Here is a 22,272-nt window from a genome sequence, read left to right as displayed (position 1 = left end):
TGATATTATTACAGGCAACATGATTATCCAGGTGTCATTTCTGTATAACTTGTGATAAAATAAATTGTTGACTGCATGTAATAGTGGCAACAAGAAATGACAGCTTGAATATAATCTTCTTATTTCCCAGAGATGTAGGTTAAGCTTCCCCCGCCCTTTTAATGCCTTTTCTGATGTCTTCCACAAGACAGTGTCTTGTGGAAAGCCCGTGGTTTTAGATTTACATTTCTGTTCTTTAGTGATTACAGTTAAGGCACACATACTTGTGCTCTTATACACATATATAAAACGATAATTTACTTAATGTTTAAAAAAGCATTTTACTATCTGAGGGAAATGAATAGGAAATTCTCGAGTTGATCAACGTGCCCTTTGCATTTTCTAGAAACATAATGCAAATGGAGTATTTTAAAAAGTTATCTATCATATATATTGAATCCTCATAACACATTAATGGAGTGGACTATGACCAAAGTCCCCAAGTCTCTATTCCCTAAAGATAATTACCGTTCATTAATGTAGGTTGTAAATGTAGCATATGATGAGATCAGGTAACAGACCCAGGATTTCTGAATCCTCCTCTGGTATTCTTTGCACAATAACATGCTCTTAGCTACTTGTGCATGTTTATGCTTCTTCTAGAAGTTAGAACACCTGGCCTATAATACAAACTTTGGGACTGCTTCAAGGGTATTTCTCTACTGACTGCTAAAGTTAGTGGTTCTCAGGTTGCATTAAAACCATCTGGAGTCATTTATTAAAGACATAGATTCCTTCATCCAATCTCCAGCTGATTTTACTGTAGGGTGACCCACGGATCACATTAACAAATGAGTAATAGTTGATAATTAATATCTCATCCCAAGTCCTCTTTTCACTCCTTTCTGAGTGATGTGATTAGTTCTGTTGGCTACGGTTATCATCTGTATCCCGATGATCCCAAATCAGTGTTTTTGGGCTAATTATCCTCTCTCAAACCTAGACGGTCATATATATTTATTCTTTCAGTCATTAATTTATGCATTGGTTCATTCATTCTTCAATAAATCTTTAATTTCCTGGCTTGGCATCTGGGATATAGTAATGACAAATCATATTTGGTCTTTGTCATCACTGAAGTGGGGGAGAGGAATCTAATTTTTAAAATTGCACAAATATGTTGTTTCCAACTTTGATAATGGCTGTAGAAGCAAATACAAAGTGTTAAGAGAGCACATTACAGTTTAGAGGTTAGAGAAGGCTTCCCTAAGGAAATGGTATTTGATCTGAGATTTGAAGAATGAATAATTGGGCCAGGCTAAGAGAAAGGAAAATATCCCCTCAGGCAGAGGAAATAGCATGAGCCATGTTCTGTAAGCAGGAAATGGTATGATGTACTTGAGGAATTGAAAACAAACAAACAAACAAAAAACAGGTGAAGGGTATAAGACAAATCTGGTGCAACAATCAGAGGCCACCTTTTCTGTGTCTTTTGAATCTTTTGGAGAGTTTATATTTACTCCTAGACACTATGGAAAGCCATGGGAGAGGTGTAAGATAATGAGTTGTAGGAGTTATGTCAAACGAGATATCCTGCTGAACTCTCCTCTTTTGTTTTGTTTTTGAGACAGAGTCTTGCTCTGTTGCCCAGGGTGGAGTGCAGTGGCAGGATCTCGGCTCACTGCAACCTCCACCCCGCTGGATTCAAGTGATTTTCCTGCCTCAGCCTCCCAAGTAGCTGTGATTACAGGCATGTGCCACCATACCTGGCTAATTTTTGTATTTTTCAGTACAGACGGGGTTTTACCATGTTGGCCAGGCTAGACTCGAACTCCTGACCTCAAATGATCTGCCTGCCTCTGCCTCCCCAAGCGCTGGGATTACAGGCGTGAGCACAGTGCCGGGCCTCTCCCTGGGTTTTCTATCTCAGTAAATGGTACCACCATCCTCTGCTCAAGGCAGGGTTGTCCTCCTTGGCAGCTTATTTGCCAGACTGTAGTGAACATTTGCACATTTGCTTTTTATTTGGCTGTTCAGCATCTGAATTCCTTTCTTATTGGTATCTCCTAGTAGGTAAGCCCTTAGACGGAGGTAGTCCTCTGTGTTTTACTACAAAGCTGAAAGGGCTTGAAGCGCCTTCTCCCCACCCCTATCAGCCATGCCTTGAGCACATGTCAAACTCGGCTAACTGGAAATGCCTGCCCAGAACTTTGAATTGGGAGGAAGTGGTAGGAGATGGGGATAATTAGATGTTGTACATTAGCACTGTACATAGACTAATAAATCCAGGTTAGTAGTTGCAGCTGCCCATGGTTTAGGTACCAGTAGTGGTGAACTTACTGTAGTGAGTGTTGGCTGGGATCTATGTCATCTTGACTCCTATATCTCAAGTTAAGTTTTTCAGACTTTCAGTTGATTTCATAATGTACACAATGAATTATTTTTTCCTTTTATTAGCAAAAGTGAATTTTCCTATGTGGGGTACACTCATCACCTCAAATTCAGTCATTGAATAAGGCTAGGCAATTTTGCCTTCTAATTGTCTCTCAATCGCAATTGAAATTCTAATTCTCTCAATCTCCATTGCCTCTTTGCTAGTTCTAGAAACCACCATGTCTATTGCTAGAGATGGAAAGACAGACAAGAATGGACCATTGCTGTAGCCTCATAACTAGTCTCTGTCTTGCCCCATCCCTGCTCTGCCACGAATCCACCTCTATGTCTTGCCCCATCCCTGCTCTACCATGAATCCATCACATCTCAGCATCCAGTGATACATATAAATCAGCAAAACTAAAAATGTCTTTGTATAACTTTTAGAGTAAGGGCAAAACAACAGCGAGTCCATAGCGCTGAAAATTCCTGTTTTCGTGCTGCCTCCCTCATCTCCTGGGAGGTAAGTAGTATGCCTGGTACCCTTGGCATTTTTCCCAGTGCCCACTAGTGGTCAACCGATGACTCAGTCAAGCATAGTGGTTAAGACCCTGGCCTCCAGATTCAGCCTATAAGTCTTTTTTTTTTTTTTTTTTTTTTTTTTTTTTTGAGACAGGGTCTTGCTCTGTGGCCCAGGCTAGAGTGCAGTGGCGCGACCTCCGCTCACTGCAAGCTCCGCCTCCTGGGTTCTTGCCATTCTCCTGCCTCAGCCTCCTGAGTAGCTGGGACTACAGGCGCCTGCAGCCTACAAGTCTTATGAGCTTGGGCAAGTTGTTTAACCTCACTGTGGCTCCATTTCCTTGCTTAAAATGTGGTGATAAATACACAAAAGATAAATTTTCAGCCAAACCAGTAACCAGTAAGTAATCAGAAGGGAGGCAACCTACCTAAAAAGCACAGACTTCTTTTGATTTTAAACTATTTATGAGAAATATTAATCAGAAGTCAAATGCTACAATTACTTTCCTCTACATTTTTTAACCATCCAGAATGCATTTTGGGAATTGATTGTGATTATTTTGGGGGTTTGAATTCTTGAAAGGCTCTGGGCACAGAGAGCTTGGTGAATCTGGGCTCAGTATTAATAGCTTCAGTTATTAATGTTTTCATGAAACACAAAAAAATGTGCATCAGCTTGTACTCTCTGGCTTTTTAACTGTGTTGCCTTGGGGCAATTTCAACATAGGGAACCAAATAAGTCAGTCAACATTTATTGAGTGCTAGTAGTGTGATGAACTCAAGATTAGGGCTGCAGGGAGAAAGCACATGATACAAAAACATGGGCTCCTTCCTTGATTCCATTATGGTCTGGTTCGAGTCAATTCACAATTATTTCTTGAGCTGACTATTGTGAGAGGCTTTGTAGCTGATACTCATATATTATCATTCAATTGTTTATTGAAAATATTTATTAGCACCTACTGAATGTATACCGTGAATGACATCATGGTTATAAGTAGAAGAGAAGACACAGAAAAATTAATAACTGGATAATTAATGACATTACAATTAAAATACTAATTATTACCTATTATTAGTAGTAATAAGCAAGAAAGTAAAACAATGCCCTAAAATGGCACTTATGCAGCCAAACTGACAGAGGTGAGCATTTTGCATGCGTTTTCCCACTTCAGCCTTCACATAGCTTCAGAAGGTGCGGCAGATGTCCCTGGGACCCTGTGTGGCCCTACTCAGCCTTGCTTTGATTTCAGCTGCAGCTCTGGTGGACCAGAGCATATACTCATGCTCAGCTTCATCTTTCACTCAAGTGAACACCCTCATCTTTTCAGATCTCTGCCTCAGTCTTTTCTGATATTGAGTGATTCCACTCAGCAATCTTCAGCCAGTAAAGGACAGCAGATACAGGATAAATGCTGCAGCTTTCCAGCCTTTGGAAGGCAATTCAGGGCACCACACTGAACCCAAGTCTGGAGATCTTAGCTGAGTCAAGCCTGTATTGTCAGCAGCAGCAGCAGCAGCAGCAGCAGCTTCAGTCATTCATCCTTATATAGGCTTTTTCTCCACCTCTACCTCATTCTCCCTGCCCCCCTTCCTGCTTCCAGGGACCACCTTCCAAACTACCCACCCCCAAGTCCATGTCCCAGGCTCTACTTTGGCAAGACCCAAATTCAGACCTGAGGTCATGACTATTAATATCCTCATTCTGCTCCTCAGGTGACAGATCCATAGACCATTAAGCTGAATGTTTCTTACTTAGTTAAAGCCCCTTAAGCAGAGCCAGTTTTCAAATACCTGCCCCTGCTGTTAGTTGTTATATAACTTCCTGTGAACAATATAAAAGTAACTGTGAAAAAGGTCTGACTAATTGCAGTCCAGGTGTGAGAGGACTTAGAGATAATCTCAGACAGTAAGGTCAATTGGGTTAGAAATTATTGTTAGTGGTAGCAGTAAGTAAGCAAAAACTTCTGTATAAATGTTGAAAACTATCACAGCAAAATTATGTAGACGTAAACATGGCTTCCATCATCCTCTTCTTACCCCCATCTTTCCTTGTATTGCTATAATAAAATATCTGAGACAGGTATAATTTATAAAGAATAGAAATTTATTTTTTCACAGTTCCACAGGTTGGGAAGTTTAAGTCCTGGTTCAGTTTTCCAGGGAGGGCTGTTCTCTGCTTCTAAGATGGTGCCTTGAATGCTGCATCTTCCAGAAAGAAAAAACACTGTGTCCTCAGGTGGCAGAAGCAGGAAGTGCAAAAAGGGATGAACTATCTTTATTAAGCCCTTTTATAAGAGCACAAAATCCCATTCATGAGAACAGAGTCCTCATGATTTGATTACTACCTTCTAACACTCTTGCATTGGGAATTAAGTTTCAGCATGAATTTGAGAGGATGAAAACATTCAAACCTCTTCTTCCAGTCACACACCCCAATCTCTTAGGCCTACGATGCTGTGTCTCCCAATTATCAAGTATCTAGTAGCTGGCTGGTCTTTGCTTCATCATCCCTTGTCCTTCCTTTCGTTGCTTTGTAGAACGAGTGATATTTAATGTAATTGATTTTCAGTTGATAAGCCACATCTCCTGGAGATGTTTGCATTTTATGTCTTTTCTATTATCAAATGGAAGCATTCCTGCTGATAAAGATATTTAGGCATTGGAAATTTAGTAGGGTACTGTTTTTGGATAGCAAAGCATGTCTAGATATCCCGAAATAACATCATTTTAGCAACTGAACACACATCAGGCTAGGCTTGAAGGAATCATCTTTGGACAATTTGAAGTTTCTACACTTTGACAGGAAGTTATTACTGATAGAGAGACGTGGAAAGAACCAGAATATTTGTTGCACCGAATAGCTAGGAAGATGCACAAGTGTATGTGTTTGCCTGTGTGCATGTGTGTGCATGCATAATGACTTACCTGTGCAGGTAACTGAGCAAATGGCTTTCATTGATGCCTTTTATAGATCCTATAGAAATAAGGATCAAATATTAATACAATAAAGCTTTGATCTGGCTGCATAAAATTAAGCATAATTACAGTCAAGTATGTTATCTGTTTAACATGGTCATGTTATTATCAAAACAAATTATGCAAAATACATTATGGCATATCATTCATGAACTTTATCATAAATTTTGCTTGTTACAATATTTAATTTTTCCACAGTGTTTGATCTTTATGGTCTGCTGCTTAGGTAAATCACTTTTCTTACTGCAATGTAAATAGCTATTGGAAGTATTAATTAGAAGGATTTTCTTGTCTTATGGCAAAGGCATGAGTCTACGTGTCTTAAAGACTGAGGATGATTATAGAATAAGGAAATATATCTACTTTGCAGTTCAGGGTTAGATGACTGCTTTGTCCTGAGAGGTATTACTCAGTTACAAATGTACTCATTTATTACAGTCATTTGATTCTATTGGTAGCTTTGCTTTCTCTGGCATTGTTCATTTTTAGTATGAATGATTTAGAAAGAAAAGCAGTTTGTGTGGAAGGAAGTGATTTTCATGTCAAGGTACATCAAATCAGGTTGATAGGAAAATACTCCTTTGATTACAAGGCCGGAGAAACATGAGAGATGCCTGGACAGGCCTAGAAGCCCAGTCATCAGGAAAACTTTTCCCACCTTCCTGGGTGCCTTCCTTGTGTTGATGAGTGATTGCTCAGGTTTGAAATGCAGGTAACTAGTAGAGAGTTGTTTATTTTGTCATAATCTGTTTAGCACAGGGTATCCAATTTTTGAAAAACTCTCTCTTTTAAGATGCAACAGTAGACAACCAAGGAAGATATGTGTAGATATTGTGACATTTCTTAGAACTCCAGGTTTTTTAGGCTGGAAAGGACTTTCTAAATCATTTAGGCCAATCCTGTCACTTAAAAGCTGAAATCATAATAAGAGCCTAAAGGTTAAATATTTTGTCCAAGATCATACAAATTATTGTGCTGGAGGATTTCCTAGAAACTGGTTCTCCTCATGTGGTCCCCTGTAGAAGTAATAACAGGAAGCTGCTATTAAAATAGATGCTCCTTTAAATGAACTAATGGCATTTGCAGCAGTCTGGATGGGATTGGAGACTATTGTGAAGTAGCTCAGGAATGGAAAACCAAATGTATGTCCTCACTCACTAAGTGTGAGCTGATCTATGAGGATGCAGAGGCATAAGAATGATACAATGGACTTTGGAGACTCAGGGGGGAAGGGTGGGAAGGGGGTGAGAGATAAAAGACTACAAACTGAGTTCCGTGTATACTGCTTGGGTGACAGGTGCACCAAAATCTCAAAAATCACCACTAAAGAACTTAGTCATGTAACCAAATACCACCTGATCCCTAAAAACCTATGGAAATAGAAAAAATTTTTAAAGATATTCCTTTAATAATGGCATAGATGTAATTAACAATGAGACTTATTGCCTCAGAACCCACCTCTTAGTTTATAGAAAAAAGACACAAATAAAAAATACAGAATGTACTTCTAGTTACCAATATTAGAATAAAAATCTGAAAATGCAAAACATAAAATGTTATAACATTTTGGAAGAGGTTAGGGAAACATTATTACTTTGGATATACCTTAATTCCTAATTTTTTTATTAAGTGACAAGAAAAAATTCTTTGGATTATTTTGCTAACTTTATCTTATTGTCGTGGGATTTTTGAACTGGAATCTGTCTTGAAGATCGTTGAGAACAGCTGTTCTCAAGCCTGGATGCATGCCAGCATCACCTGGGTGAAATTCTATATACGAATGTTCCGTGAACCACAAACCCAAGGATTCTGATTCAGTGGGCCTGAAGAAGGACCTGGGAATATGTATTGTGAATAGAATCCCCTAAAGTTTTGGAGACTGGCCAGGTTGGAGAACCCTCAATCTAATTCAATCCTCTTGTTTTGCAGATGAGAAAAGTCAAAACTCAGAGGTACTATGTACCTGGGTAATTTTTAAATGTTAGGACAGCACATGATATGGTGAGAGAGGGATCTGGCACCCCTGAGGAAATTGATCCAAGCACAAGAGGCTCTCACCCTGAACTTCTTGAGCATGGGAGATCTGTATGTCCTTTCACTCTTCATTTCTGTGGGCTAGAAGAATTATCCAAAGGCAATGAGCCCTCTAATGTGATCTTCTGCTACATACAGTGGAATTTCATCACAGGGTCGTAGAATTTAGTCCAACTTTGCTGGCAAAGTGAAAGAGAAAAGGAGATACAGATAATAATTTAAATAGTGCTAGTGATTTCTCTGGTCAATCCATTCAGTGAGCTTTTGTCCCAGAATGGACATCCCTGGCTTGCTCCCTGTCCCAGGAGGCTGATCCCTGTGTATTGGATCACCCAGCCTTCTTCGCCAGCAGGCTTGTAGTCAAGTTTGCAGGTCAACTAGCAGAAGAGAAAGGTCAGAGTATCTTTGCTCACTCCCCGTTTTGGTGCCTCAGCTCTAGTTGTATGTGTGTGTTTACCATTTACTGCTGTAAGCCACTGAAGAGGTTTGTATCCAGCACCAAGCACGCGATTTCCTCCTTTTGTCTTAGGTGTTAGGCATGACAATCATTTTCTTGTGTACTTAGTCTCTCTCTCTCTGGGGCCTTACCATCTCTTTTTGTTCCCTTACCTTAGCTTACACCTCTGTAATTTGTCCTTTTTTTTTTTTTTTTTTTTAAATTTCATTTTTATTACTCTTCCTTGGACATGGCAAGATGAAAGGAGAGACATGCCACCAGGGGTCGCCATACAAATTTACCAAATTCAAATTCATCCCACCAGGAAATAAACTTCTTTTAATCCACTATGAAAAGTTATGCATAGCCTTTGACCTAAAATGGAAATACCAAACTATATGGTACTTCACAATAGAGTGCTGTTTTTACTTCATTATGTATCAGTATTTCCATGTCTATTATATATCTATCTACATATCTATGTGTTTAATTATAATATAACTAAATTGACAAGATAATCTTAATGAACATTATTTATATTTGGATGGTCAGGAGCAACCAGAAAAATCAACTCCTTGTGTATTTATGTCTCACTCAGTGCCCCTTCTCCTCCTCACTCCCTGCTTGAGAACTTCTGTCTTTATCCAGGTGTCTCAAGCAAGTTTTGGAAATTCAGTATTCCTTCAACCACTGATTATTGATGGGACCTTATGAAATGTCAAAGAGCATTTATTTTATGAAAGTAAGAATAACAGTAAAGAGTAGAACAATTTAGTCAGCGTGTGTATACTCAGACACTATTATAATATTTAAGTTTCATTGATAAAAAGCCCTGCTAGAGGGGACAATATTCTTGTGGACATCAATTTTTAAAAGAATTTGAAATGCCATGATGAATTACTGTGGTTGGTGAGACAAAGAGGAGCGACTTGCATAAAGAAACAAGATGAACTGGTCAGGCGCAGCAGCTCAAGCCTGTAATCCCAGCAATTTGTCCTTTTGTTAAAGAAACTTATTTGAATGATTGGTATGTATTCTGTTTTCTTCAGGCACCTAGGTTAATACAAGATGGGAAACACTGTTTTTCTCAATAATTCTAAATTTTTGAGTTTCCTTAAAATGCCTCTATCTCCTTGAACTGAAAATGATTAATATTTAAGAATACAATGATGTGAAATTCTTAGTATATTTACTTGATTTGCATGGTACATTGCTGTACATTTTATAATTTTGCATATTTCTGTACAGATTTGTTTATATAAAACTATACACAATGTACTTTGTGAACTGTTTAAGATGTTTTCAAAGATAATCTTGACTACATGATCTTTACTCCTTAGAAACTGACTTCAGAACCTCCTCAGTGGTTGCAGTTAAGTTCATTTTGTTTTACTGTATCTATCACAAAAGATTTTAAACCTAGGAGGGAGACTACAAAGTAAGAGAACCGGTGTAGAAATAACCCAGTTTAATCATTTTAAGCTACATTTTGCTGTGGCCTAGGAATCTGAAACTCTTCTTCCAATGACCACTTCAAAATGCTCCCCAGAAGAGTATAAACTAGTACATCCACTTCCACGGATAATTTGGCAATATTTAGCAAAGTTTTAAATTAACATACCCTTCTTCCGTTGTTGTTTTTTTTTTTTTTTTTAAATGAATGACTCTTCAGATATACATTTATAGGGATATTCTTTGCAGCACTGTCTTATGCAAAACAGTATACAACCTTCACATGCCTAAAGGGGCCTTCTTAAAAAATGTACAATGTACCCAGAAAATGTATTGATCCACTTTCATTTTAAAGAATGAATGAGGGATCTCTAGATGCTTGCGATATATCAAGTCAAACAAAAATCCAAAGTGCAGAATAGCATGCTACATGATTACATATACACATTATATCTATTTCCCTTTATATCTTCGTATGTTGTTAATTTTTGTTCTTTCTAAAAATCATAGGCATGTATGATTTGTGTAACAAAAACCAAAATGCTCCAGTGATGGTGATGAGAAGTTGGAAGCACCCGGTAAACAGGGCTAGTCAGATGACAAACTTCATAGGAGCTCATTTTCTCCAACTGAGAGACCCTTCTGTATGGGAAGCTCCTTCTAAATTTCACTGGCCTTCTTCTAATCACTTTATATGTAGAGCCCATTCTTAGATGCATGCACCTTTGTCACTGTGGAGGTGACTGGATTTCTGATTCAATTTACGGAGAGATGCCTGTGTCCCAGCACCATCACTCAGAGAAAAATGTGGAAGCCAGTTTGCACAGGCATGGGAAGCTTCCCATCAACCAAGATAGCAGCAACACAAATGAGAATAGATGAGCACCCAATGCTAGGAAGCAGAGAGTGTGGGGCAAAATTCCAAAAAGCCGAGCCACTTACAGAAAAGTTTCACAAGATGGGCAGGTGTTGCAACACCGAGAGGATGATTTGAATTCTTAAGTGCAGCCACTGGATGCCAGAAAGAGAGAGAAGATGAAGATATGGTCATACATTTCTGTCCTGAAAAGCAGATCTGGTAGTAATACTTCAGGGATTTTGTAGTCTTCCCATGTAGGAATTGAGGTTATAAAGAATTATTGTCATACTAGGTGACTGCAAGTCAAGTTGAGAGGTTTCTCTGAAGAGAATGACCCCTTCCTTTCTGGGGACACTTGATTGTCTCTGTCAGCCTTCAGTCTTGTATTCATTCTCAAGGAAGCTTAGAATTCCAGGATGTGAGAAATTAACCACAAGTTGTTACTGATAAAAGAGTCAAAGTTTCCCTGGCGTCCTAATATGTCAAGGCCGAAGATGCCTCTATAATCGTCTAATTCAGTGGTTTTCAACTTGAGCTGCAACTGGCACTACTGGGCAGAGACCAAGGATGCTGTTGATCATTCTGTAGTGCCCAGGGCAGCCCACAACAAAGAATTATCTGGCACAGGTAGAGAAATCCTGATGTTGTCCAAATCCTACAATTTACAGAGAAAGAAACTGAGGCCCAGAAATGTTATGCATTTCCTAAAGGCATTAGGGACTGCATCTCTTACTTAACACATTCAAAAGTCCTTCTGTCTCAGTTCTTTAGAGACTTCTTTTGAGGACACCTTCCAATGTGCCAGTAATATAAATTCACTCAGCTTTGATTTCCACAAACATGAAAAGAGGGGAGGGATAGAGCCCAAGTAACTTTCTGCTTTGGCCTGAGCCTGTCCAGGAAAATGCAGCCATTCTTCTCTGTGTTACTTCTCCTTAGCAGCACTAGATGCAGTTAAATCTGTTTCTCTCCTTTCTTCTCATCCACCTTCATCTATCATTCCTGTAATGGATGGAGTTGGGACAGTTTGCTAAATTGTAGCAAAATTTGAGGTGTTCAAAGACCAAAACAGGATAACTTCCAAAGTTCTTTTGCCTCTGAATTTCTGACTTTATGAACATGGAAAACCTTCAGTGACTCAGTTGAGAGGATTTGGGGAAAGCAGGGAGAGTCATTAAATGAATGGACCTTCTGCTCTTAAGTCACCAGAAGCAGGCCACTCTGCCTGCATGAAGGGCAGGAATGCCAAGAAAATGAGCCTGCTGTGGATACTAAATGTAATTTATTTTATTTTATTTGGGCTACTGAAAGACCTAGCATTAAGGGGAGACCTGTCCTAAGTATTTCTGCGTGCTTTCCAGTTAAAAGTGTTCCTAGGCCGGGCGCGGTGGCTCATACCTGTAGTCCCAGCACTTTGGGAGGCCGAGGCGGGCGGATCACAAGGTCAGGAGACCGAGACCATTCTGACTAACACGGTGAAACCCCGTCTCTACTAAAAATACAAAAAAATTAGCCTGGCGCGGTGGCGGGCGCTACTCGGGAGGCTGAGGCAGGAGAATGGCGTAAACCTGGGAGGCGGAGCTTGTAGTGAGCCGAGATGGCGCCACTGCACTCCAGCCTGGGCGACAGAGCGAGACTCCGTCTTAAAAAAAAAAAAAAAAAAAAAAAAAAAAGTGTTCCTAAACCTTAAATGCTTCTTGAAAACGAAATGCTGCCTTGAGTTTAGCACCACTGCTTCCAGCTATTTTGAGTACTAGCTATCCTTTTTAGTATCCACATAATTTTGCGGGTTTCCTGTTCTACAGTAGTTGCCCTTTTCGGCACTCCAGTGATGTGGTTTAAAGTAGGTGCTTCACAGTCGGAAAGATACAGTTTTTTCCATCCTAAGCATCTCCACAATGTGCCATGGGCAAATAGTTTAAGCCATCTATTCCCTACCTTCCACAGCTGTAAAATTGGGGTAATAAGAGTATTTTTCTCATTGATTTATCATGCAAAAATAAAAATAATGTCCAAAAGACTTAGCACAATTCTTGTCATTGGGTAAGTGATTACAATGCCAATAATTATTTCACTGTTTTGAAGGAAAAAGCAAGTTTGAATTCACTTATACATCAAAATGAATTTATATGTTATTAATTATGCTGGTATCTATATTCATTTGACATATGGTAGGAGATACTTCTAACATTAGAGATTTGATTGGTCTGTTTTTGGATGTGGTGTTCACTTATTAGAATAGTTGTCTGATTTATATAAGATACTCCCATAAATTCTTCTGTAAGTGATCTAACACCATTCACTTTGCATTTTGGGACAAGTGTTGTTATGGAGTACATTCATTTGGGCAGTTTTCTTTGTGTCCTATTAATGTATTTTTTTCTAAATTAATAGTTGTACAGTATATAAAATTTAGCAAATATATGGAAATCTGTATTCTTTTATAAAAAAATGAGAATTGTAAAAGCAATGGAGGTTTTTTGCTGTCTTTGAGGCAGCTTCTGAGAAAGTACATTCTGTTTACATATATCATTTTTAAATTAATATTTAAATTATTACAGTTACATTAAAGTAGATTCTTTTATGCTTTTGTTATACTTGTATGTATATATGTGTGTGTAGATATACGTGTGTGTGTGTGTGTGTATATATATATATATATATATATATATATTTTTTTTTTTTCCTGAGATAGAGTCTCACTCTGTTGCACAAGCTGGAGTACAGTGGTGTGATCTCGGCTCACTGCAATGTCCTGCTTCCCTGGTTCAAGCAATTCTCATACCTTAGCCTCCTGAGTAGCTGGGATTACTGGCACGTGCAACAATGCCTGGCTAATTTCTGTATTTTTAGTAGAGATGGAGTTTCACCATGTTGGCTGGGCAGGTCCCGAATTCCTGGCCTCAAAGTGATCCACCCACCTCAACCTCTCAAAGTGTTGGGATTACAGGCGTGAACCACTGCTACTGGCCCCGTTTGTATATCTTATTCTATTTTAAATATAGGAGATGTTAACAATCAATTGTCAAAATCAAGGAGGCTTTGAATTAATGTTATGTCCCATTTACAAATGAGGTTAGCAAAACCATTTTTAACTTTTTAAACTGCATTTATACCTGAAAATATTTAGTTTTCTTTATAAGAACTTTGACTGATAAACAGAATCTTCCCAAGTGATTAATTCTTTAAAATAAATTAAACTTATAAAGTCAATATCAAGTTATCTTAAACATCTCAACACTGTTTAAGAAACTTAACAGTTCTCTTTGAATAACTAAGATCACAATTTCAAAATCAATTATGTTTCAATTTAGAATCCCAAGACTCATGTGTTAGTTTAATCAAATTATCTTAAGTATTTCTAACATTTTAATACATATAGGTTATTTCCATTTTTACATAAATAATTTCCATGAACTTAACACAATTACAATATAATTATGGGCTTGATTTAGCCTCTCTGTGGTAAATTCCAATCCTTTCTGTTTAAAGAATAGTTGTACTATCTTGGGCCAGTAAAGGCTACAAATCAATGGAATATTTGGGGTCTAGATGCAGTTGATTCTCCACGTGTCACTTACCTACAAGTCAACCTGCTTTTTTAAATTACTATAGCAACAGGGACCTCATGCCCTTTAGAAGACATTGTCCTCTCCTGCATTCAGGTTATTGTTATATAACATTTCTGTCCAGTCTCATCGAGGTTTGTAATTTTCTGCACCATTTTGTTAGGTTTTGCACTTCCTTGATTCTCTTAGTATGTTTTAATGTTTTCTCATCTGGCTCAAAACACATTTTCTTTCCATTCCATCACATGTTTCACATGCTTATGTAATACTTTTGAAACCTCATTGAATTTTATTTGCCTGATTTGAGTTGTCAAAATATTCTAGATTCTTTTCATAGTGCTCCTGACTGGCAGGGCAACAATGAAACAGAATTACATGCCATTGCTGTTGCATATCGCTTGGTTCTCTGGCTCCACAGATGACACTAAAATCAAGCTAATGAAAGTAAGGAAAAATAACCAACTAGATAGAATCCCTCCACAGATATTTCTACCTTTGACTTTGAGCATATTCACTTCCAGTTTTCTAATACTGGAGTGTTTCAGGGCTCAGGTTTTGGACTCTTTTTTTTTTTTTTTTCCTATTTATACTTGAATATTTTCCTACTTACACTTGCATTCTAGGTGATCTCATTTGGTCCCATAACTTTGAATGCCACTTGTGTGAAGATGACCACACTTATATTTCCTAGTACCAACTTCCCTCCCAGACTCTAGCCTGTTAGGATGTAACTGTTTCCTTGACTGCTTCACTTGAGTGTCTAGAATCTGATGACTTCTTACATGTCACCCCCCCCCCATTTGCTTCCCTTTCCAGCCCCCATCCTTTGCCTTCATCATCTCTGCACTGGATGCAATGGCCTCCCTGCTTCTTCCCTTGACCCTTACCAGTAGCCAGAGTGAGGCTGTTAATGTCACTATGTCATAATGACATCCTCTGTTCAAAAGTCTACAATGTGCCTCCCCCACCCTACCCCCATTTTACTCAGAGAACAAGCCAAACCCCTTAATGTGGGTTTTACGCTCTTTCCCCATTACCTCTCCAAGCTCCTTTCTTTTTCTTACTGCTCAAACCTTCAATCACTCTGTTCTAGTCACCTGGATTCACTGTGTTCTTCTAGCTCACCAGGCTCATTCCTATGGGTAGGGTTTCGCCAGAAGCAGACAGACTCTAAGACAGGGTAAATGCAACTAGTTTATTTCAAAGGTGATGCCAAATTAAAACTGTGGGAGAGAGACTAGGAGTCAGGTACAGAAAAGAAGCCGACACAAGATATACTTAGGTTGGAGGCAGGTGGGTCCAATCCCACTGAAGAACCCTGACCTTGCTACTTAAGGTGTGGTCTATGAACCAGCATCATGCCATCACCTGGGAGTTTGTTAAAATGAGATTTAGGCCCCACCCCAGACCTACTCAATCAGAATCTGCATTTTAACAAGGGCTTCAGGTGATTCTTACACCCTAATTAATGTTTGAGAAACTCTCTCTAGGGAACAGTGTATAACATGTCTCTGTGTTATCCTACCCAAGCCGAGAAAGCTGGGGGTATTTTTCAACAACTGCCTAGCTGTCATTGGTTGAGTTTTGCTTCCAGGGCTGTTAACTTCCAGGTTGCCCCAAGTACTGGCCTAGCATGCCCTTTGGCCTGAAAATAAAGGCCCGCTGGAAATGAGTCACAGGTGTTTGCAGTAAACTGTCTTCAGGTGTGTAGAGGTGCGCACCCAGAATACGTGTATGGTACTAATAGTGTCTGCGACTGAGCCTTTGCTGTAGCTGTTCTCTCGGCTTGAAATATTCTTCTCTCAGGTATTCACTTGGCTGAATCCTCTACCTCCCTCCTCCCAGTCTTTACTCAGATCATACTGTCTCAGTGAGACTTATCTGTATTTAATTTTGCAACCTGCATGCACCAACCCAGCATTCCTAATTCCCCTCAGTCTGCTCTTTTCTCTTTGTAATTGCACTTAGCCTTTGAATTCACTGTATAATTTATCCACTTAATATACTCATTGTTTACCTGCTTCCATGGAAAGTTAGCTACATCAGAGCAGCAGACTTTGTCTGTTTTGCTTATTGATGGATAACGTAGAGGAGCTCTTTAATGTTTGTTAAATGAATACCGTTCTATATTTTAAAATATAAGATGGTAGTATATATAAAACTTTGTATCCTGCATTTGGCTTAGCATTATGTCACAAATATTTCCCATACCATAAAAATACTTAAATATCATTTTTAATTGGTTGCCAAATATTTCATTGTCTCTACTAATTATAATTAAACAGTCTCATAACATTTGGCATATTTTCTATTGTCTTTTTGTGATTATAAATAACACTTCTTTGTATATAAATCAGTTTCATTTTATACATTATTTCTTTAGAATAAATAAATGCCTGGAAGTCAAACTATTAACTCAAAGACTAAAAATGACTATCAAGACTCAGAGAGATACATAAGAAATTGTCTTTTGGAAGTTTTGTTCCCATATACCTCCAACCAGCAATGAATAGACATGCCTGGAACACCATACTCTTTCCATTAACCCAAAGCTACATAGCATAGTAGTTAAGAGAATGATTCTGAGATAATTGTCCTGGATTTAATACCAGCTCTCTGATTTATGAATTGTGTGACATTGGCCAAGTGACTTATCTGTTACTCATTTTGTTCACTTGTCAAATGGGAATAATGAAAATAATATTATCTCATGGGGTTGTTGTGAAGATTACTTAGTATAGCTAAAGATGAATATCTGGTACCTAATAAATGCTATGTAACTGTTAGCTAATACTATATTGAGACATTTTAAAATTGATAAAGTGAATAAATAGTACTTTATTTTTACTTTATTTGCATTTTGAAGTTGCAGGTATAGTGCTATCAGTGGTGAAGAGGATTAGTTGATAAGATTTGTGTAATGTTTTAAAATTTGATCTTGTACATCTCAACTTAGCATGATGACGCTGGGGCTTGGCATTCCAGGTTGAGCATTCCTAATCTGAATATTTGAAATATGAAACATTTTGAGCACCAACACAATGCTGAGATTTTTTAATTTGGGATGCTTAACTGGCATATAACGCAAATATTCCAAAATCTGAAAAAAATTGCAGTGGAAAACACTTCTTTTCTCAAGATAAGGAATGTTCAACCTCTATAAAATATCACAATACTTCAGAGTCAGGTTTTGGAGTCCTAGATCAAATAATTGTCAGAAAAATATTATTTTTGAAAAATTTTATTTTTGACATAGAGCATGAAATGAAAATACATAGAGATTTATCACTGATAAGTTTTGAGCTTATCATTGAAAATGTGAGTCTGTAAGGATAACTTCAACAGTGACTTTTCAACCCCAACACACCTGCAGGTTTAGGCAAATAGGTAAATATACTGATATTGCTAAGAACAAAAGTTATCCCTATGAAAGAGGAAAGATACAAATACAAAATAGGGGAAGTGAAGAATTTTATATTCCAGTGAAGGACAACTGATAGATGGTAACCACATGTCACATGGTTATTTGTCGTTCATTAACTTAGTGGCTTAGAAACCACTTACTGAGACCGGGCGCGGTGGCTCATGCCTGTAATCCCAGCACTTTGGGAGGCCGAGGCGGGCGGATCACGAGGTCAGGAGATCAAGACCATCCTGGTTAACACGGTGAAACCCCGTCTCTACTAAAAATACAAAAACAAAATTAGCCAGGCTTGGTGGCGGTCGCCTGAAGTCCCAGCTACTTGGGTGGCTGAGGCAGGAGAATGGCGTGAACCTGGGAGGCGGAGCTTGCAGTGAGCCGAGATTGTGCAAGTGCACTCCAGCCTAGGCAACAGAGCGACACTCTGTCTCGAAAAAGAAAAGAAAAGAAAAAAAGGAAACCACTTACTGAGAATCTACTGTGCCTAACATTGAGCATCAAGGTTGTGAAAGGACGACAGAATGAGTCTATCACACTTCTTGTCCTTAATAAGCCCTCTAGATGCTCCCTATTAAGCCTGGAAACATGACTGCTCCTCTGTAAGGAAAGGCTTATAACATGTTCTTGCCTCAGAACAACAATGGCTTCATCCCAGGACTCTACTAAAATAAGCTTATGGTAAATTTACCTTATATGTGTATGGGTTTTGAAATTATACATTTTTAAAACCATATATATATTTTTCACAAAGTGGTTAAAATAATTCTGGACATGGAAATTTCTTTCAATGCATTTATGCAATAAAGGAGGCAGCCTTGCGCAACATGTGAATTGCATCGGGAGATCACTATGCAGCAGACAGAGAATTTGGGCAACATTGACACTGCAGTTTCTGGATATATTAAGCCAGCAGATACAGAAACATGCATCACTTTATGTATGCCTGGCTGATTAAATGTACATGGGCTTTGAATTTTGAAGCCCGGTCAAGGTTTCCCAGTTCTCTTTTAGCAGCAGTTTATTTTTACTCGGGTCTGGTCAGATGTAGAAACCACAGAAATGGAGGCTGTAGGATTCTGTCTTCTCTAAGCACCTTTGTGCTTTCCTCCTCTGGCTTCCTTCTTAGGTAGGAGCAAAGGTGTATGGGAGAGGAGTCTGCAAACATCCAGCCATTTGGGGCGGTTCATTTGGTTCTTGTCAAGGGAAATAGGTTTCTACTCTTGCCACAATTTCTATGCAACCTTGGATTAGTTAATGTGTAGACGTCCAGAACTTGGGATACCCTATTTTGGAATGATGTTTTGTCCTTTAGTGGGGTGTCCTACTCTTTCCATCTATTCTGTGCGATCATACAACTTCATCTACATACTCTTGGTTCCTGGTTTGATAGGTGGCTCTATTGACAGATGGCATTATTAAAGACCATTTCCCTTTGGGCCTTAAGTCACCCACAACTTAGGCTTTAATTTCAGAATATGTTTTTCTTATTACAACTTTATTGAAATACATTTACATAAAATTCACCCTTTTAAATACAATTCAATAGGTTTTAGCATATTTAGAGATGTACAACCATCACCATAGTCTAATTTCAGAATCTTTCGTCACCCCAAAAAGAAACCCCATGTTTATTACTAGTTATTCTCTTTTTCCCCCTGCCCCCAGCCTCTGGCAACCACTAATCTACTTTCTGTCCCTGTGGAGTTGCCTATTCTGAACCTTTTATATAAATGGAATAATATAAAATGTAGCCTTTTGCATCTGATTTCTTTTACATAATGTGTTTTCAAGGTTTGTCTATGTTGTAGCACATAACAGTAACTTCATTCCTTTTTGTGCCTGAGCAGTATTTCATATTACAGATATAATACATTTGTTTATCCATTCATCCCTCTATACACTGATCGGAAAAAGCTATTACCACTTTTTGGCTATTATCAATGCTGCTATGAACATTTGTGTACAGGTTTTTATGAGGACATATATTTAAAGTTTTCTCAGATACAGATCTAGAGGTAGGATTACTTGGTTCAGTGGAACTCTTTGTTTAACTTTTTGAAGAATTTCCCAACTCTTTTCCAAAGTGGCTGCACAACCTGACACTCCTACCAGCAGTGTGTTGGGGGATGGGGAATTCCACTTTCTCCACGTTCTCACTAATACTTGTTATTATCTGACCTTTTTTTTTAATAGTCATCCTGTTCATGGTGAGGTGGTATCTCACTGTGATATTTTTCAAAATAAATTTTGTTGGCCGGGCGCGGGGGCTCAAGCCTGTAATCCCAGCACTTTGGGAGGCCGAGACGGGTGAATCACAAGGTCAGGAGATCGAGACCATCCTGGCTAACCCGGTGAAACCCCGTCTCTACTAAAAAGTACAAAAAACCAGCCGGGCGAGGTGGCGGGCGCCTGTAGTCCCAGCTACTCGGGAGGCTGAGGCAGGAGAATGGCGTAAACCCGGGAGGCGGAGCTTGCAGTGAGCCGAGATCCGGCCACTGCACTCCAACCTGGGCAACAGAGCGAGACTCCGTCTCAAAAAAAAAATAAATAAATAAATTTTGTTGTATATACTTGAGGTTTACACCATGATATTATGAGATACATATAGATAGTAAAATTGTTATTATAGTCAAGCAGATTAACATATCTATCATCTCACATAGTTGCTATTTTAAATTTGCATTTCTCTACTGACTAAGGATGTTTTCCCTGTGCTTATTGGCCATTTGTGTATCTTTGGAGCAATATATATTCAAATTATTTGCCCAGATTTTAGTTTGGTTATTTTTTCTTTTTATTGTTGAATTGTATGATATTTTTATATATTCTAGTTACAAGTCCCTTATGACATATGTGATTTAAAGTATTTTCTCTCAGTCTGTGAGTTATCTTTTCACTTTCTTGATTGTGTCCTTTGAAACACAAAAATTTTAAATTTTGATGACGTGTAAATTATCAATTTTTTCTTTTTTTGCTCATGTTTTTGGTATCATATCTAACAAACCTTTGCCAAATCCAAAGTCATGAAGAACTATTTATATGTTTGCTTCTGAGAGTTTTATTTAGTTTTCAGATCTGTTTTGAGTTAATTTTTGCATATGGTATAAAACAGGGGTTTAGTTTCATTGTTTTGTATGTGGATATCTAGTTGTCTAGCATCATTTGTTGAAAAGATTTTTCTGTTCCCCTTTGAATTGGTTTAACAACCTTGGTAAAAATTCAGAATACTTTTAACCTATGCATTTTTCTTAAAAAATATTTATTGGTGAATTTCCATCTTTTTTCCCCAAATAATACAATTGCTCTCTTCACTGTGAATTTTACATATAAGCATTCATGCCCATAAATTTTTCAGAACACCTATTCTTAACTGGAGGTGGAATTATTACCATGAGAGGTGGGGCCTCTGACGAGCAGGAAGTCACAGTAATTATTCCTACCACTCTAGATGAACTGATTCTGTGGTGAGTCATACTGATGGGGAGAGTAGGAGTAGCTAATACAACCTGACTGTCTGGCTGAAATCTATCTTTCTTAACCATACACCTGAGGTCTTTACTGATCAAAGAGTAAGTTATTGTAGTAAATAAATAATCTCTGGGGAAATACTTAGAGATTCTGAGAATATCCTATTTTTCATCAGTCTTCTACAAACTAGCTTTAGTATCCATTGATAATGCTTGCTTGAACTGATAATTACCATCAAGGTTGCAAAATGATGGTTTTTCTAATTCTATCAGTCTTTTTACATGTATTAATTGGCATTCTTCTATAAAGAAGATTTTATCACTGCTCAATCAGATTTCATAAACTGAGTACACTCTTGTACCCAGCATCTGGGTCAAGAACAGAATATTCCAACATTTCAGAAAAGAAAAGAAACATGTTAAAAAGAAAAGATTTCTATTAAAAAAAACTATATATAGTAATTAAAATGGGGATATGAAAGATAATCCCTTTATGCCTTTATATACATGTAACATATTTCTATAAAATTCCATATATATATGCATATACCCACTCTATAATGAACCATTTCCAAAAATGGTTTCACAGAAGAATTTCTAAGGGGTATTTATTTTTTTAAAAATTACATGGTAATAATTTGGAGACAAATGGTTAAGACTAGTCAAACAGGTTTATCATTTAAGAAGATTTTCACAAATTCAGACTTGAGGGCCTATTGCCTGGCCATCTCAAGTCAGAAGAGGAATGAGGAGAATCCTTCTTACCCATTTTGGATATATTTTTAAAATTATGATAAAATATACATAACAAGATTTACCATTTTAATCATGTTTGTAGGTACAATTCAGTGGCATTAACATTCAGAATGTTGAGCAACCATCATTGCTATTCATTTTCAGAATTTGTTCATCCCAAGCAGAGACTATGTACTTGTTAATCAATAGCCACCCCCCACCTTTCCTTCTCCCCACCAGTCTCTGGTAAACACTGTTCTCCTTTACATCTCTATGAGCTTGCCTATGCTGGTACCTCATATAAGTGGTATCATATTGACCTTTTGTGTCTCAGTGTCTTATTTCACTGAGCATCGGTTTTCAAGGTTTATCCTGTTGTAGCATTTATCAGAATTTCATTTCTTTTTGAGGCTAAATAATATTCCATTGTATGTGTTGTACCACATTTG

The 22,272-nt window shown here is 38.0% G+C and overlaps 1 protein-coding gene across 4 annotated transcripts in view; it reads left to right on the top strand.

Moving 5' to 3' along the window:
- The window catches only part of LOC116275828 (protein unc-13 homolog C), a 234,625-nt gene that overhangs the window by 125,360 nt on the left and 86,993 nt on the right, over nt 1-22,272 (top strand). The window lies entirely within an intron of this gene.

The sequence above is a fragment of the Papio anubis genome, chromosome 7 (genome assembly GCF_008728515.1).
Source record: "Papio anubis isolate 15944 chromosome 7, Panubis1.0, whole genome shotgun sequence".
Lineage (NCBI taxonomy): Eukaryota > Metazoa > Chordata > Mammalia > Primates > Cercopithecidae > Papio > Papio anubis.
The sequence above is the reverse complement of the archived record's forward strand: the minus strand, read 5'-3'. Positions and strand labels throughout refer to the sequence as shown.